Raw genomic sequence first — 20,467 nt, 5'->3', positions numbered from 1 at the left:
GTGCAAGAATGGAGTATCTGTGATGGTGGAATGAAGACTTTGCATAGGCCCAGCATGAATGCTCACTGCCTGAGGCTGATCTAACCAGTGACGCTGCTGCCAAAAATGTCCAACCAGCCAGCCACAAAGATCTAGAGTAATGGTAAGAGATTAATGTGGAATCCAGATATGGAAACATCCCTCAGTGAAACCAGAACATTTACTTTGTGTCATGCTAATTACACTGGACCCTTGCACTCTGGAAGGGGCAGTTATTCATCTTGACCAAATGGACATATATTCCAAGTATGGATTTGTCTTACTATTGCCAGGGATTACAGTCTTTGACCCACCATCATGACATTTTATCTAAAATTGTTCCAGATCGAGAGACCCACTTTACTGAAAGGGAAACATAAAAGTGAGTATATGTCCATGGACCTATCCCATACTACACCATACTACATATCCCATACTACTAGAGTGATGGAACAGCCTTGTAAAGGCACAAGTGAGGTAAGAATTAGGAGATTATTCTACACATGAATAGAGTAATATCCTTCAAAATGCACTGTATATCCTAAATCTACAGTCATATTTTATTATGTCCTCAGTAAGTAAACTAGAAATAGAAGTGATCCCATTTGGGGAATTAGTGATTTCCATTATTAGCACTCTGGGCTCTATTGGTTTAGTGGTCTAGTTTCAAAAGGGAAACGTTTTAACCGGCGAACAAAACAATAATTTTATTAAACTTTAAGCTAAGGTTGTTACTGGGTCACATCAGGCTCCTCATGCCAAGAGACGATCAGGGAAGGAAAGGAGTCACCATATTTTTAGAGGTAATGGACTCTGATCAATAGGGGGAGATACGGCTACTCTTAAACGATGAGGGAGTATGTTTGGTACCTCCCTTCCCCAAATTTATTGATAAATGGATATGTGCAGCAGCCATGGGTATAGTAATCAAGGATTCAGATTCCTCAGGGCTTCAGTCTGGATCATTTCATCTGGTTAAATAATCTAGATCAAAAGAGATGGCAGCCAAAGATGGGGAAAATGTGTAGCAGAGGATAGGAGAGAAGAGAGACAGTGAGTACCAGTTCCAGTCTTGAGACCAATTGCAGAGACAGTGCTGTGTTGTATCCCACTAACCATTCTTAGGCAACTCTCCCTCAGTAAAAGAGATGAATCTGAATGCTGGAGGAGCTGTTCCCAGAATTTTTCATGAAAATAAATGAACTTAAGAAACTCAATGGGTGGACTATAATGCATGCTGAGGCACTCATTCCCTTGCCTGCTAAGAAGCCTCAGCTAATGGTTAAAGGTGCTCAGTTAAGTCCTCTGGCAGTTGTTCTCAGTAGAAGAGAGCATTCTCACCCAAGATCACCCCCACTTACTAAAGACAGCTCCCCATACCCAATCACTGTTTGATGAATAGGAAGAAAGGTCCAGTTCTGAAGGATCATCCCAGTTCCAGAGCTCTCCTTAGAATCCGATGAGCCTTTGTCGTGATTGCATCACAACTCAGCTCTGCCTTCTGCCCTTTCTCCTCCCTTCACTCCATCACAGGTGTTGATCCTGAGAGCACTTGCCAATAAACCTCCTGCATGGAAACCTCACTCAGATTTTGTTTCCCAGGAAACCCAACTTAGGATAGTATTTTTAACCTATGTCAAAAAACACGTAAAAAAAATAGACATATCTAGAAAAGTTCATTATAAGAATAAGTTTAATGGCTTTCATGACAAGTAACGTACATTTTTCTTAGATGATGAATGTGTTCCAGGTTGCAGAATCAATATGCAATTGGCTTCTTCAATCAAAAGATCTGAATCTTCAATTAGTGCATTTTGCTTCAGATGGAAGTGGACATCTTGATGATGTGATCTATGCTATCAAAATGCTCCTGAGTGTAATTATTTTGAAATATATATATTTTTAAGACAATCATTAAACAGATGAGAAAAAATTATTCTGTATGATTCTTAAAATTCATCTATGTAAAGCTAAACTTTAAAGAAAATGAAATTAAGATACAAATGAATTGTTAACATAAACGTTTTCTTCTAAATCACCCTCAATTTTCACACTGGAATCAAACTGCTTTTAGCATTTATATACTTTGGTTTTTCACCAAAATCCCTCTAGACAGGCTTCATGGGCTGCCAATATGTCTCCATCACAGATTCAAGTAATCTGTTCACTCTGATTAGACTGTTGGAGCTAAAGTATGGCCTTTGTTATGCCTATGGCAGCCTAATCAGCTAGGCGGATTCTCTGACACCCTGGCATCCAAGCCATCTCCAAATCACTGAAGCAGAAAGGCAAAGATTATGGCCATCAAAGTATATCTTCAGGCTGAGACACATAACCCTCCAAGCTATTCTTAGTTAAAATTGTCATGTTTTAAAATCACTGGAAAGATATTCAGATGTTTGATAGAAATTCCAGGAATCCCAAGTATCTCAATTGTTTTGCCTTGACTTGGTCTCCTTTGACTAACTAGAGAATAAGCTCTTTGAAGAAATATATCATATTACTCTCCATATTTCCTATGGTATCTTACAGATAGCATGGTTTTATTCGTACCTATGAGGCAATTTATTGAGAAAGTTCATTGTTGAGGTTTTTTCCTTTCTTCTGAAGCAATCTCTGTAGGAAATTATAAAGGCACCTATCTCTCTTCCCCCAGGAAGGACAGACCAGAGTTTCTTAAGTTCCAGTATCTGCCTTTTCACCACTCCCACCCCTGGTGAAGAAACTACACTTTCCTTAGAGCCAGACAAGAGAATATGCCAGACAAAGTGTGAATCTTGAAGATAATGCCTACAGGAGCTTGTATTTTAAGAAGATGTAGGCTGAGGTATCTGAGAAAAGGCAAGAACAGAGCATTTGGAAGAAGGAACAGCTCAAACTTAAAATGCATGGTTAGATCCCTAACACTGGGAAAGAAGATTGTCAGATTTGGGTTTCTAAGACTGGTGATGACCTGACCCCCATCAAATGAGTGGTAGAATCTTGAATAGAAATGGCTCCAATTTAGGTAGTGCTGAAAAGCCATGGTGAAGCCTAATTTCTGGAGTACAGTCACCATCTCTGACTAGGCCACATGAGCCTGGCCATCAATAATGATCTTCTTCCAATTTAGGACTCACAAACACTAAATATGTAAGCTCTGAGGGGTGGGTATGAGTTCTTCAAATTTATCAGTGAATGTTTATACTAATCCTTGAAATGGATCAAATTCAGTTTAACAACATAAAGATGTTACTAGTGTTTCTTGAGCACTCACTATGGACTGGACAGTGTTAAGTTCTTTATATGTATTATTTTATGTATTCCCAAGTGTAAGAGTTAGGCATTATTATTAGTATCCCTCTTGAGACCACCAAGGCACACAAAGATTAAATAATTTGTCTACATATATCTAGTTGGTGGCAAAGGTGGGATTTAAACACAGGCTATCTGCTTCCAGAGCACAGGATTTTATCTTCTTATTTCTCAATGAATGTAGAATCTCTCAGAAAACTAAGAGTATTAGAGTTTGCTTCTGGGTACAACACAAGTGAGTGAGGGAACTGAGTTTGATTCCTGACACTGCTTGTTAAAAAGTGATTTTTTTATCAGAGAAGAATGAGCATTATAAACCCAAATCTTCTGCTGATATATGTGATAATTAAACAAAAATCAAAATGTTCGCCATTCCCGACTTCCATCTTTCCTGCTTTACCTTCAGATGTTTTTTCGCTCATTCAAATTTTTCTCTAATCCCAGGAGGTGGCAGGATATGCTGCAAAGAACATGAACCTTGGAATTAGAACAGCCTGTCTCCATTTCTGGCTCTGTCATTTACAATGTCTGTCCTTGGGCATAGTATTTTACCATTTGAATTTAGTTTTCAGTAAAATGCAGACAATAATTGCCACTCTATAAGGTTGTTCTGATGATTAAATGACATGACACACATAAAACTCGGGGCCCATGGATGATACTCACTAATTGTGAGTTCCCTTTGCCCTGCTTTGACTCCTTTATTTTCCTGATGAAGAGATGTATGTGCAGTCAGCCACCAAGTCTCAAAAGTCCTTCCCTACAGCAAGGAGCATGGATGAGCTGTTCAAGCTGGAAATTGAAGATTTCCTAGTCCCAATATGCAGAAGTAATTTAATTAAGTAATTAAGAATGGACCTCAATTACACTTAAATACTTGCCTTGATACTTTAAATACTTGCTTTACTGCTTTTGTATTTTAAAGCCGATACCTTTGATGTTTTAGTAGTTGTGTTTGGGGATGTTTCTTGGGTTTAGAATTTCACCCATATTGTAGAAACTTTAGGGCCCATTACCTCAGATTCTGCAAGTTTGTTTTTCACAGCTCCAAATATCTAGGCCCTTATTAACCTACCATAAGTTAGAGGCATTGATTTGCTTACTTTACTGTTGAGCATTCTCCCTTCTTATTGGTTAGACTGTCAAACTTCAGAAGCAATATTGCTTCTAGAAAGAGTAATAAATCAGGAGTTATAACACTTGGATTCTTTCATTGATCTGCTATTCTCCATTGGCAGGGCATTGGTCAAATAGCTCTCTCAGCTCCTGGAGGAGGGGACCAGTTTTCATTGATTTCTATACTATACAGTTAAGAATTTGATATGGTCTGGCTCTCTGTCCCCACCCAAATCTCATTTTGAATTGTAATCCAAATTACAATCCAAATCCAAATTGTATTCCATGTGTTGGGGGAGGGACTTCATGGGAGGTGATTAGATCATGGAGACAGTTCCCCCATGCTGCTCTCATTATAGTGAGTGGGTTCTCACAAAATCTGAAGGTTTTATACCTGGCATTTTCCCCACTTGCACTTCTCTCTCCTGCCACCATGTGAAGAAGGATGTGTTTGCTTCCCCTTCTGCTATGATCGTAAGTTTCCTGAGGCCTTCCCAGCCATGTGGAACTGTGAGTCAATTAAATCCCTTTCCTTTATGAGTTACAGGTATTTTTTTTTTCATAGCAGCATGAGAACGAACTAACACAACAGTAGAGTACCTAGAACAAAGTAAAGACTACAAAAAAGTTTGTTGAATGAATAATTTATCCGTCAACTAGATAATTAATCGATATAGGAATTGTAGGCTAAATAACTTAGCCCATTTTTAACTGGCTACCTTGTGATACTTCCGATGCATGCTTTTGGTCCACACATTTGATCTGGATATACTGCAGGTGGCGTGAGGAATGCAAATTCTGCAGATTCCTAATTCAGTTTTCAACAACGAACTTTTAAGAAATTCAAACCAAATTGCTCCAATCTTTGAGAATTCTTTCTCAATGCTTCTCTCCAGTCTACAGCAACTTTTTTTACATCTACACCCTCAGCCATTTTGCTTATTTTCCCTGTGTTATGCATTGCATGTTTGTGCTTCCCCAAAATTTGTGTATTAAAACCCCAATCTCCAATGTGATGGGGCCTTTGGGAGGTAATTAGATAAAGATGGAGCCCTCATGATGGGGTTAGTGCTCCTTTAAGAAGAGAGAGGAGAGAACTTACTTCTTCCTGCTGCCCTCTCACCCTGCCATGTGAGAAATCCAGAAAAACAGCCCTCATCAGAATGACCATGCTGGAGTCCTCCTCTCCAGAGCTGTGAGAAATAAGTTTCTATTGTTTAAGCCACTCCAGGTTATGATATCTAGTTATAACAGCTTAAAATGGCTTGCACTACAATCCTTAACATTAGCACTACAATATTTAGTTACACATTTTTGTATTTTTTGAAGGTTGAATCTGACCCTTACTCATTTCCAACTTTGCAAACTATCTCCATTCACATCATTAAAATAACAAGCAGATAACAGAACATTTATAAATAGTTTTAAGCAGAAACATACAAGTTTTTAAAGTACAGGTATAAATTGACTTTATAACCAATTAAATCTGCATCTACAAAGTTCTTTCTTTTCCTCATGGTCTCATTTTATATCTTATTCTCACATTGAATATTTAAAGAATCAAATGAAAATGGTAGGCCCAGGTGACCATATGTTATCCAGTAAAGGCAACTATTTGATTATATACAAATGCGCATGAAAAGGACTACTAAATGTATATTATTCTTTTTGCAAAATCTCTGCATATGAAATGAAATGAAAGGTTATTTCTTGATTATGGCTGCAAATATTTATAAAATAAATTTTATAGAATTTTATCTATAATTTTTCTACTACTGATGTTTGAAGATAAATAAGTCAGTCATTCCTGCCATTGAGAATGAGGATTTCGCCTCGTTTGTGTAGCTAGCTATACAGTAGATCTTTGAACAACATGGGCGGTGGGAAGCACCCCTCCACATACACACAGTTGGAAATTGACATATAACTTTTGATTCCCCAAAAACTTAACCACTAATAGCCTACTGTCGATCAGAATCCTTACCAATAACATAAACAGTCAATTAACACATATTTTTTGTGTTATACACATTATGTACTGTACTCTTACAATGAATTAAGCTACAGAAAAGAAATGTTATTAAGAAATTCATAAAGAAGAGAAAATATATTTCCTATCTATTAAGTGGAAGTGGATCACTGCAAAGGTCTTGATCCTTGTTGTTTCTATGTTGGGTAGGCTGGAAGAGGAGGAAGTAGAGGAGTTGGTCTGACTCTCTCAGGGGTGGCAGAGGCAAAATAAAATTCATGCATAAGTGGACCCACACGTTTTAAACTCCTGTTGTTCAAGAGTCAACTGTATTTTATTAATGGCCAAGGAAATAAGATGAGTAAATAAGAGGAGGTTCTCAGATCTGTGTAATTCACAATGTACCCCTTTTCCCTATGGAAATTAAGGCATTGTGAAATAAACAATGTAAACTGCAAATGTTACTGAGCAAACTTCTTGTATTTGTATTCAAACTAGAAAAATGTCAAGAAATATGGGAAAAGTAGTATAAGATATCTAATCCGACCATAATATAATTCCAGAAAATGTACATATCAACTATGAAATGCAAATGTGGCTTTTAATGTTCCAGCCCCTTACATAAGTGTTTTAACCTACCATACACGCTAAAACATACAGTAATTATCAGAAAAAAATTTTTGAGGCAGAGTTTTGCTCTTGTTGGCCAAGCTGGAGTGCAATGGTGTGATCTTGACTCACTGCAACCTCCGCGTCCCGGGTTCAAGTGATTCTCCCGCCTCAGCCGTCTGAGTAGATGGGGTTACAGTCACGGGTCACCACACCCAGCTAATTTTTTGTATTTTGTAAAAACGGGGTTTCACCATGTTAGCCAGACTGGTCTCAAACTCCCGACCTCAAGTGATCTGCCCGCCTCGCCCTCCCAAAGTGCTTGGATTACTGGCATGAGTCACTGTGCCTGGCTAAAAATATTTGTAAAATAATCACCTTGAGGCCTAAAAAAAAAAAGAAAAGAAAAGAAAAGAAAAGAAAAGAAATCAGGTAATACAGAGGAAAACATAAATCTTTCAAGTCTGGTCAGTAGTTTGAACTTAATAAATGGTTTACCAGTTAATTGTGAGTCCTCAACCTGTGAGTCCACATTTTTAGGCTAGAAAATCATAAATCGGTATACATAAAACTAAAAGAGCTAGTAGCTGGAAAAATTGGTATTCCACAGGGATAAAGAGAGCATGAAAGCTTAGGGGACTTTAGTGCCTTTTTGAGCACCAATATTACGTCTCTTGGTAACAAAGGAAATGCCTTGTTATTATTATTTTTTTGTATAAAACCAGATGGTCCCAACTCTTAGCAGGCAAATATCATAATACTTAGTTGTTGATCCTACAGTTTCTACAAAACATATTTATTCTGAATTTTTAAAATTTTGCAGAAAGAAAGCATTAATATTATGTTTGTAAGAAGAAAAAAGAATACACATTCACATATTCATATTCATATATGTATACTTTCATTCATTGATTTGGCAATGGCTAAGAGTCTTCAATGTGTCATAAATTATATGCTAGAGATGCCAAGATTAAATAACACTATTAATTGCATAGTCTAGAAGTGGAAACAAATGTAAACAAATACTGGCAGCATACTATGACAAACGCTAGAATACAAACTCTAGTGGTTTATCCCAAAAAGAAGGGATAACCGACACTTCCTTGAGAATGTATGGAAAAAAATAAGGGTAAATGAGAAAATTGAGATCTATCTATATGGATAAGTGAGAGTTTACTCACTGGACCTGGGGAGGGGATAAAAGGGAATCAAGTGCGATGGGTATTTCACCATCATCCTTTCCAATCCAGATACAGATACTGGGAGAATTCTCTTTCAACTCCATACCACCACTTACCTGCTGTTCTCAGGGGTCATAAAATGCCTGTACCATTAAAAATTGAGTGTTTCGTTCACAATGGGGCTGCTTGAATGAGAGTTAGCAAAATCTTGCGTGACGAACGCATGTCTTTTTTGCTGCAGAATTCATGGACATGCAGACAGCTGTGGCTGCAAGACTCTCCCTTGACAGCTACCTGAGCAGCAGCTAGCACGGCTTCTCAAAACAAGTGATACGTGGTTGTTGCCCAAATGGCAATACGGCATCCGTAGATATCAGTTTAGCTCCTGCACAGCCAAATAGGGCTCAAGAGAGCCAGTGATAGTGGTTCTCTTGATGCTAATTTGCTGGCCTCTCTTCTTCCTTTCTTTTAAAGTGATGTTCATTGAGTAGTCACACAACTCACCCCTAAATTAACCACCTTCACTATCACCATCCAGGGCAGGTGGACTGAGGAGTTCCCTACTCTCTTTCTGGCATATTATTATGACATATTATCTATGTTCTGCTTCATTCTGAGTCCTTCTTGAATCAAGAGCCTTTTCTTCTCCCCATTAAAGGATGACTTTTCCAAATAAAAATATTATGTACAAAATTACTGTTTTTGAGGAGGGCTCTGTATTAGTCTGTTCTCACCCTGCTAAGAAAGACATATTTGAGACTGGGTAATCTATAAAGAAAAAGACATTTAATGGACTCACAGTTCCCCACGACTGGGGAGTCCTCACAATCATGGTGGAAGGTGAAGGAAGATCAAAGACACATCTCACATGGCAGCACGAAAGAGAGCATGTGCAGGAGAACTGCCCTTTATAAAATCATTGGATCTCATGAGATTTATTCACTATCATGAGAACAGCATGGAAAAAACTCCTCCCCATGATTCAATTATCTCCCACTGGGTCCCTCCCACGACATGTGGGAATTATGGGAGCTACAGTTCAAGAAGAGATTTGGGGATGACACGGCCAAACCATATCAGGCTCCAAAAGCCTATTTTGGATGTCATAGTTGAAATATTAGTTGATTCTTTCTATAAATGCTTGTTATGCACAATCCTAATTCTCCTCAAGCAATGAATGCCTCTGACCAATTTCCAACTGGGCAAAGATTAGGACAAAAATTAATATTTCAAAATAATATCTCACTACAAAGGGAAACTAGGAGATCTGATTGGAGCACTTACACTATCTACCATGTTTGGAAAGTTTAAAACAACCCTCTCGGGTAGGTATTATCATCCCCTACATTACAGATGTAAGTATGATTCAGGTTGTACTCATGGTCATATTTAGTGGTTTAGATTCAAATCCAAGTCTTCTGACTTCAAGCATGAGTGTAAGTTTGATCTATAAAAGGAAACTAGCCAGAAATAATATAGCCCCAATTTCCATACTGCAAGTGTAAGACTTCTTAATTTAAAAATCCAGATCTATCACAGGCAGTAATGACTAAAATTTTTTAATAGTTTACTATTTATCAGGCACTAGTTTATACACTTTACATGGGCTAACCCTTGTTATCCTTACAACAACATTATGAGGTTGGTATTATTATTAATTTCATTTGACACCCAAGTCACCTCGGGTGTATAGAACTTATCTAACTCTGTAACGACCATAGAACTGATAAGTGTTTGAGCCTGAATAGGAAGGCAGACATGATTCTCAAGTCTATGTTATTAGTGATTATTCTACACTACTTTTACATCTAAAAAGAAGAAAATTCTAATATACATCATCATAGAAAATACATTATCATAGAGAACACATCATGAGAGAAGCCATTTTCTTTCCTAGTTTTAGCCTCTGTCAAGAGTATTAGAAAACAACTTCATTATGACACTGTTCATATCAGGATTTATAGGATCTGAAGCCCCACCATTTGTACAGCCCTTTATCGTGTCACATTACCTCTTCTTAGAATGAATTACCTATGCTGTCATCCAAAATCATCATGTGTTATTAAAGAAAACTAACATTTTTGAAGAATGTGAGATCTTTGACCTAATAGGCCAAAAATCTGTTAAATTTAACACAAAAATATCATAGACAATTTTTTCTGCATCCATTTACTCTTCCTTTGGCTGTCTCACAAGTGTATCATATGGTAACTCTCTATAGAGGATTTCACCGTGATAATGTACAAGATATAATCAACATTGCATGTAAAATGCATTATTTTACTTACTTAGTTTTTTTTATATTTACTGCCTTCAATGACCCAAGTACCAGAGTTGCCCTGATGTTACGGACTAGCTGTAATGGTGAGCCCAACGGATGTGGTTCTGCCCTCATGCAGCTTAGAGCCTATGGGAAGATAGGCAAAGAAAATAGACACATAATTACAGCTGTGAAAAATGCCCAGAAAAGAAAGCAAGTAATACGTTGAGGGTCTATGACAAAAGAACTTGATAAGAAAAAGAGGTCTGAGAAAGTCCCTAAGGAAGTAACAGTTGAACAGAGGAAGAGCTAAGTGGGAGTGCAGCAGGAAGCAAAGCATTGCAGAGGGAAAGGCACATTCAAAGCTTCCATATCAGAAAAAAGCATGGAATATGAGGTACACAAGACGTTGAACATAGGTCAGCCTGGCAGGGTACAGAAGCCAAAGAAACAGTGGTTCTGGAGCATCTTGGGAGAAAATGGAGTCAAACCAAATAGTTACATGTAGTCGTTATTCTTGTGAATAACGAGAAGCTGGTGAAGGGTTTGGGATATGGGGGGGATGATATAATCAAATATATATAATCAAACGTATGCATTTGAGTATATTCAAATATTTGATTATATATTTATATATTATATATTATATATTTATATTACATTATATATTTGATTATATGTTTATATATGACATATGTATTACATATACATTTATTAACATGTATATGTAATATATACATAATATAATATAGTATATTGTATTACAAAGACCCCATTTGCATTTCATACTTGATATGTACATTTTCTGGAATTATATAATGGTCAGATTAGATATCTTATAATGCACTTCCCATACTTCTTGACATTTTTCTAGTTTGAATACAAATACAAGGCCATATATATAATATAATAAAATATACATATTAATATATGTATATGTATGTGTAATACATATATTAATATAAATATTAATAATGCATCATATAAATATTAATATATGTATATGTATATGTAATACATATCATATATGAACATATAATCAAATGTATAATGTAATATAAATAGATAATATAAAATATATAATATGTATATTAATATATGAATTACATATGCATATATTAATATTTATATGTAATATAGTAGATATTAATATATTAATATTTATATGTAGCATATATTATATATTCACATATTGATATTTGTATGTAATGTATGTATTGATATTATATGTATTAATATTATATATTAATATTACATTATATGTAATATATGTATTATATATACATATATTAATATGTATATGTAATATTTAAACATTGATATGTATGTGTAAAATATATATCATGAATGTATAGTATGTATATAAACATATATAAATATATAATCAAATGTATACACATATGTAATATACATAAACATATATGCTTTTATAAATCTGACTAGAGTCTGTAGAACTAAGTGTATCATATTTGCAGATTTAGAAAACACAGAGAGGGACTATTGCAGCCCTTCAGGTAAGAACTGGTGGGAACTTGAACTGGAGAGATGGAAGAAGAAACAGGAAGAGTTAAGTGTATTTCAGAAATGCTTAGGAGGTGTATAAGCAGACATGCTAGTAAAACGGTATGTTCAACCCTTCCATTAGAATAATTAAAATGATAGATTTTAAATATGGTAAATCATCTTAAAATGTCAAAGAGCAGGCAAGATAGGCTAATCTCCTAGTTAAAGAGAAATGACAGTAAGCATAGCACTATAACCACTTTGACCCTGGTGACATTTGCTGAACCTGACAAACTTAAACTTCATTACTCACACCCTTTCAGATTATGAACAGGGAAGAGAAAGCTCAGAGTTAAATCTGCGCTACGCTACCCCACTCACTTCCCAGGATACAAGAAAATTTACTTTGGCACTGATAACTCACGAGGGAGGGGGCATTTATCTCTGAGATAACATAAAACAAGTATTTTTTCTCTTTCAAATGTGTGATTATATGTTATCTGAGTGGCTCAATATACCTCAAGCTATTAATTTAATTTAGATGAGGTTAAATGGGTGCTAGATTGCCTATAACCTGAGGTACTTGGTGCAAGCAAAGGGTGCTAAGCTCTGGGGAGGACCACCTGTTGGAAAACAATTTTCCTTGAATAGTTTTACATTTCTGTGTGGTGTAGGCTTTCTGGGCAAACAGCACTGGCAAAATAGTTAAAGACTAATTTAACACCAGAGCTGCCATGGAAGCAACACGATATTGTTCTGCGAAGGCTTAGAAATTTGTCTCCCTAGAAGCCCTGTGCTTACATTTCTATATTCTATGAAGGTAAAAACTAAAATCTTCCCTCTCTTCCCCAGAGAAGATTCGCTTATACTTCAGAGTAAAGGTTTCTCTCTCCCACCCTATATAAGCTCCAAGTCTCATAATTTCAGCAATCCTCTCCTATGGTACAATCCCACTGCATGCACAGGTGAATGTCTAGCCCTTATTACATCACGCTATTGAGAATTGGGTTGCAGGTACAAAGATACTTTGTGGATAATAAATGCTCTTGTTTTATGATCCAGAGATTCCTTTCAGAATATATATAGGTGTGTGTATGTGTGTGTATGCATATACATACATATATACATACACACACACAAATACACACGCACACACACACACATACACGCACACACACGTCACACATTACCTTAACTCTAGACCTCAAATAACTTCCACAGATAAATTTCCAGGAAAATAAGTAGTTCACATATTTATTTGTGAACTGTTCAAGGAAACTAGGTATCATAAACAAAGTTCAGAAAGAAAAATTGTCTCCACAAAGACCTCAGATGTTTAAATTACAAACACAGGCTATGCGATACTGATCCCCAACAGATTTAACATATAATGGTTTAAAAAATAAGAGACAAAATTAAAATTTTGTTCAGGAAATAGAAACTTTGAGTAATGACAAAGTAGATTTGCAGAAAGAAAAAGTAACTTCTAAAAATGAGAAGCACAACAAGCAAAATTGAAAACTAGATATATGGATTGTACAGTAGGTTAGACTCAACTGAAAAGAGAATTTGTGAATTGGAGATAGTTGAAAAGAAATAGTCCAGAATGTAGCACAGATTTTTGAAAAGTTAGAAAATTTGGAATAGAGATGAGGAAATATAGAAAAGAGAAGGAGGTGATTTAACAAATATTAAATCAGAGATCTAGAAGTAGTAAAAACAGAGAATTTTTAAATCCCAATATCTGATACTAGCTAAAAGTTTTCCCAATATCTGATACTAGCTAAAAGTTTTCCAGAAGTGATGAAAACACAAATACAAAAATCTCAACAAATGTAAAATAGGATAAAAATTTCCAGTGAAACTGCAAAATATAAAATTAAAAGAGAAGTTGGTAAAAATAACAGCCAGAAGCAAAGATTAATTTTAAAGGAGGTATAGTTGGTCTGATAGCTTTCATCCCAACGGCATTAATGGAAGTGAGAAGATAATAGAATATTAGTTGGAATGTGCTGAGAGAAAACCACTATCACATTATAATCCTTATAATAATGAATTTAATGAATCCTATATTCATTAAAATACCTTTCAGGGAGAATGCAATAAAGACAGTTTAAAAAAATTTATTTTAGGATTGAGTACATGTGCAGATTTGTTACATAAGTAAACTCCTGTCACAGGAATTTGTTATGCAGATTATTTTGTCACCCAGGTACTAGGTCTAATACTCGAAAGTTATTGTTATTTATTTATTTATATTTTTGGCTTCTCTCCCTCCTCCCACCCTCCAACCTCAAGTAGGCCCCAGTATTTGTTGTTCTCTTCTTTATGTCCATATGTCCATGTGTCCTCATCATTTAGCTCCCACCTATAAGTGAGGACATGTATTTGGTTTTCTGTTCCTGTATTACTTTGCTAAGCATAATGGCCTCCAGCTCCATCCATGTTCCTGTCCTTTTTTTTTTTTTTTTTTTTTTGAGATGGAATCTTGCTGTGTTGCCAGGCTGGAGTGCAGTGGTATGATCTCGACTCATTGCAACCTCCACCTCCCGGGTTCAAGCAATTCTCCTGTCTCAGCCTCCCAAACAGCTGGGACTATAGGCATGCACCACCACACCCAGCTAATTTTTGTATTTTCAGTGGAGACAGGGTTTCACTGCATTGGCCAGGATGGTCTCGATCTCTTGACCTCGTGATCCACCCATGTCAGCCTCCCAAAGTGCTGGGATTACAGGCATGAGCCATGGCAATCGGCTAATCTTGTTATTTTTTATGGCTGCTTAGTATTCCATGGTGTATGTGTACCACATTTTTTTATCTAGTCCACAAATGATGGGCACTTAGGTAGGTTCTATGTCTTTGCTATTGTGAATAGCATTGCAGTGAACATATGCACGCAAGTGCCTTTATGATGCAACAATTTATATTCTTCTGGGTATATACCCAATAACAGAATTGCTGGGTCAAATGGTAGTTCTGCTTTTAGTTCTTTGAGGAAGTGCCTCACTGCTTTCCACAATGGTTGAACTTATTTACACTCCAACCAACAGTGTATTAAGTGTTCCTTTTTCTCCACAACCTTGCTAGCATCTGTTATTTTTTGGCTTTTTATTAATAGCCATCCTGACTGGTGTGAGATGGTATCTCATTGTGGTTTTGATTTGCATTTCTCTAGTAATCAGTGATATTGAGCTTTTCTTCATATGCTTGTTGGCCCCATGTGTGCCTTCTTTTGAAAAGTGTCTGTTCGTGTCATTCGCCCACTTTGTAATGAGGTTGGTTTTTTCTTGTAAATTTGTTTAAGTTCCTTAGAGATACTGGATATTAGACCTTTATCAGATGCATAGTTTGCAAATATTTTCTCCTATTCTCTGCACTCTGTTGACAGTTTCTTTCATTGTGCAGAAGCTCTTAAGTTTAATTAGATACAATTTGTCAATTTTTTGCTATTGTTGCAATTGCTTTTGGCATTTTCTTCATCAAATCTTTGCCAGTTCCCATGTCCAGATGCTTTTGCCTAGGTTGTTTTCCGGGGTATTTATAGCTTAGTTTTGAGTTTTACTTTTAAGTCTTTAATCCATCTTGAGTCGATTTTTATATATGATGTAAGAAAGGGGTCCAGTTTCAATCTTCTGCATATAGCTAGCCAGTTATCCCAGCACCATTAACTGAATAGGAAGTCCTTTTCCCAATGTTTGTCAGCTTTGTCAAAGATCAGATGTCATAAGTGTGAAGCTTTATTTCTGGGTTCTCTATTTTATTCCACTGATTTGTGTGTCTGTTTTTGTACCAGTCCATGCTGTTTTGGTTTCTGTAGCCCTGTAGCATAGTTTGAAGTCCAGTAGTACAATGCCTCCAGCTTTTTGCTTAGGATTGCCTTGGCAATTCACGCTCTTTTTTTGGTTCCATATGAACTTTAAAACAGTTTTTTCTAGTTCTGTGAAAAAAAAATTATTGATAGTTTGATAGGAATGGCATTGAATCTATAAATTGCTTTTGGCATTATGTTCATTGTAATGATATTGATTCTTCCTATCCATGAGAATGGAATGTTTTTCCATTTGTTTGTGTTATCTCTGATTTCCTTGAGCAGTGTTTTGTAATTCTCACTGTAGACATCTTTCACCTCCCTGGTTAGCTGTATTCCTAGATATTGTATTATTCTGTGGCAATTGAGAATGAGATTTTGTTCCTGATTTGGCTCTCAACTTGGCTGTTACTGGTTTATAGGAATGCTAGTGATTTTTGTACATTGATTTTGTATCCTGAAATTTTGCTGAGATTGTTTATGAGTTTAATGAGTTTTTGGGCTGAGACTGTGGGGTTTTCTACATGTAGAATTATGTCAGCTGCAAACAGGGATAGCCAGTTATTTGGATGGCTTTCTATTAGGATGTACTTTATTTCTTTCTCTTGCTTGAATGTTCTGGCCAGGACTTCCAATACTACGTAAAATAGGAGTGGTGAGAGAGGGCATCCTTGTCATGTACCAGTTTTCAAGGGGAATGTTTTCAGTTTTTGCTCATTCAGTATGATGTTGGCTGTGAGTTTGTCATAGATGGCTCTTATTATTTTGAGGTATGTTTCTTCAATACCTAGTTTATTAAGAGTCTTTAACATGAAGGGATGTTGAATTTTATCAAAAATCTTTTCTACATCTATTTAGATGATCTTATGGTTTTTGTCTTTACTTCTGTTTATGTGATGAATCACATTTATTGATTTGTGTATGTTAAACCAACCTTGCATCTCAGAGATACAGCCTATTTAATCGTGGTGGATTGGCTTTTGGATATGCTGTTGGATTTGGTTTGCTAGTATTTTGTCGAGGATTTTTGCTCAATGTTCATCAAGGATATTAGCATGAGGTGTTTTTTTTTTTCTTCTGTTTCTGGCAAGTTTTGGTATCAAGATGATGCTGGATTCATAGAATGATTCGGAGAGGAGTCCCTCCTCCTCCTCAATTTTTTGGAATAGTTTCAGTAGGAATGATACCAGCTCTTCTCTGTAGATCTGGTAGAATTTAGCTATGAATCCCTCTAGCCTTGGGTTTTTTTTGGTTGGTGGGCTGTTTATTACTGATTCAATTTTGGAGCTCATTATTGATCTGTTAAGAGATTTAATTTCTTCCTGGTTCAGTCATGAGAGGGTGGATGTGTCCAGGAATTTATCTATTTCTTCTAGATTTTCTAGTTTGTGTGTGTAGGGGTGCATAGAGGTGTATCTTATTAATTTCTCCAGGAAACCAGCTCCTAGATTTGCTAATCTTTTTAATTTGTGTGTGTGTGTGTCACAGTCTCTTTTGGTTCAGCTCTGATTTTGATTGTTTATTCTCTTTTGTTAGCTTTGAGGTTGGTTTACCATTGGTTCTCTAATTCTTTTAATTATGATGTTAGGTTGTTAAGTTGAGATCTTTCTAACTTTTTGATGTGTATGTTCTATTAATATAAACTTCCCTCTTAACACTGCCTTAACTGTGTCCCAGAGATTATGGTATGTTGTATCTTTGTTCTCATTAGTTTCAAAGAACTTCTTGATTTCTGCCTTAATTTCATTATTTACCAGACAGTTCTTAGAAGACAAAAACTGAGAGAGTTTGCCACCAGTAGATCCACACTCAAGGCAACTGTAAAAAATGTATCTCAGAACCAGAGGAAAGCAATTCCGTCTGGAAGGTCTGAGAAAAATGAAGAAATAAATAGCAAAATAAAGTGGCAATGAAGACCACTGATTGAATAAAATAATATCTCTAGAGTTTTAAAAAGTATTAAAATAGACAAAGACAATAACACAAAAATAGGGAGATGAAAAAATGAAGCAAAATCTCCTATGGTCCTTGAAATGTCCCAGAGAAGGTTAAAAATATTGGATAAATTTGGACTTTGATTGGTTAAGTGTGCCTGTAGAAATTTACAGAATAACTATCTTAAAATATCATATAGTGTATAGTTTCTATACTAATAGAGAAAAAAGAATAAATAATTAATAATACAAAAAGAAAACTTGAATTATAGGTATAAATTCAAATATATCAGCAGTTGCATTAAATAAAAATGAACTAAATGCACTGTAAAAGACAAAGATTGCCATATTGAATTTTTAAAAGGAATCTAATTATATGCAATTTATTAGAAATAGATCTAACACATAATGATTTAGACAAAGTGAAAGTAAAAGAATGGAAAAAATATATCAAGTAAACCAACTAAAAGGAAGCTAATGTCACTTTATTAATATTACACAAGATAGACTATAAAACTGAAATAATTGCTTGGGAGAAAGAGGATCAAGTTGTTAGGACAAAAGGTACAATTCAAATAGATATACTTGTAGATATTATTTTGTCTCTTCCTAAAACACGACTTCAAAATGCATGACATAAAATTAATTGAATTATAAGGAGAAAAGAACAATTCTACAATCAGAGCACTAGACTTCAACACGTTTTTCTCATAATTGATATTAAAAATCAGACAAAATATTTACAGCATTGATATAATTAGGCTTAGTTCCACCCAAATCTCATCTTGAATTATAATCCCCATAATCCCTATCTGTCAAGGGAGAGATCAGTAGGGGTAATTGAATCATGGGGGTGGTTTTCCCCATGCCGTTCTCATGATAGTGAGTGAGTTCTCACAAGATCTGATGGTTTTATAAGAGGCTCTTCCTCCTTCGCTCAGCATGTCTCCTTCCTGCTGCCTGTGAAGAAGGTGCCTTGCTTCCCCTTCACCTTCTGCCATGACTGTAAGTTTCCTGAGGCCTCCTTAGTCATGCCGAACTGTGAGTCAATTAAACCTCTTTCCTTTATAAATTACCCAATCTCAAGTACTTCTTTATAGCAGTATGAAAACAGACTAATACAAGCATAATGAAAATTTTGATATTAGGCTGGTGCAAAAGTAATTGCAGTTTTGACATTAAAAACAATGACGAAAACAGCAATTACTTTTGCCCCAATCTAATACATGTAGAACATTCTATCCAATAATTGCAAAACACACCTTCTTTTCAAATACATTTAGAACATTTGCAGAACATTTGCAAAATAGACTATACAATGGTCAGTAAAGAAAATTTAAATACACATCAAAGGATTGAAATCATACATGGCATATCTTCTAACCTCAGTGCTCTTAAGCCAGAAACTTAAAAAAAAAAAAACAATAAAGCAGACTAAAAAGGGGAATAGCTTCACACATTTAGCGTTTAACAACACATGTCTATATCATCTATGGGTCAAAAAAAGTTGAATTAAAATTTAAACCATTTAACAAAATTTTTAATATGCAGGATAATAAAAATCCTACATATTAACACTTGTAGGGTGCAGCTAAAGCTGTACTTCTTGGAAACTTATAGTCTTAGATATTAATATTAGAAAGTTGAAAGGATAAAAATGATTAAGTCAAGGATAAAAATGATTATATCAAATCAAAGTTGAGAGGATAAAAATGATTATATCAAATCAAAGTTGAGAGGATAAAAATGATTAAGTTGAAAGGATAAACATGATTAAGTTGAAAGGATAAAAATGATTAAGTCTAACTACTAGATAATTTATTTGATAATAATAAATATAGAGAGAATATATTAAATATATTTTATTTTTATTTTTAAATATATATTAAAAAGTAGAAAATAAATCCCACAATACTTCTTTCTATAAAGGAAGAAGAAAGGACATAATGTAGCAAACAGTGGAAATTAATAATATAAATAACATATATATAATGAAGGAGATGAATACAGGTAGAAGTTGGATTTTTAAAAGACTGAACAAGAAAAATACAAATGTCTGGTTAGACTAGTCAAGAAAAAGCTGAGAAGGTGAAAGTAAATGGAAAAAGCAAAAGAATCTGTTGTAATAATAAGGAATGTAAGCAACTTTTCTAGATGCCAAATTATATATAAAACGCAACTCCAGTTATGTAACTCAGCAACAAACAGAAAAATTAGAAAATGGTACTACATAATTTATGGTAGCATAAGAAGTGTTAGTAGCTGATTATCAATCTCACCAAGAATGGGAAAAAAAAAAAAACTCTATAAGAAAAGTAAAATATATGCGAAAGATGTCAGTGCACACGTAAGTAAATGGAGAAATAATTGTGATCATGAATTAGAAGACCGAGCATGTAAAGATATTGACCTATAGATGTCTTATAATCCTAATCAAAATCTTAATAAGTGTGTATATGTTTGGAACTAAATATATACATATTTAGTTTAGTTGACAGTAAAATATATATTAAATATTTATTATTAAATATATAGTAAATATTTTAGTTGACAGTAAAATATATACAGTGATAACAATAACAACAAAAAAGATACTCTTGATTAAGAAGTTCAGGGTAAAGGAAAATGCCCAAAAATATATAAAGACATTTCCCTGATCATTAGTGATGTTGAGCATTTTTTCAGATGTTTGTTGGCCATTCGTATATCTTTTATTGAGAATTGTCTATTCATGTCCTTAGCCCGCTTTTTGATGGGACTCTTTGTTGTTTGTTT

The 20,467-nt window shown here is 35.1% G+C and overlaps 1 long non-coding RNA gene across 1 annotated transcript in view; it reads right to left on the bottom strand.

The window, feature by feature from the left end:
* Window positions 1-1,697: 1,697 nt before the first annotated feature.
* Window positions 1,698-20,467, bottom strand: part of LOC135966180 (uncharacterized) — a 30,671-nt gene continuing 11,901 nt past the window's right edge. Inside the window, exons 2-3 of the long non-coding RNA XR_010579306.1 lie at window positions 10,476-10,594; window positions 1,698-7,392 (exon numbers count right to left, since the gene is read on the bottom strand). This is a non-coding gene — a long non-coding RNA (uncharacterized lncRNA). The remainder of the gene's footprint in view (window positions 7,393-10,475; window positions 10,595-20,467) is intronic.

The sequence above is a fragment of the Macaca fascicularis genome, chromosome 11 (genome assembly GCF_037993035.2).
Source record: "Macaca fascicularis isolate 582-1 chromosome 11, T2T-MFA8v1.1".
Taxonomy (NCBI): Eukaryota; Metazoa; Chordata; class Mammalia; order Primates; family Cercopithecidae; genus Macaca; species Macaca fascicularis.
Note: the sequence above shows the minus strand (reverse complement) of the source record. Positions and strands in the feature narration are given on the sequence as shown.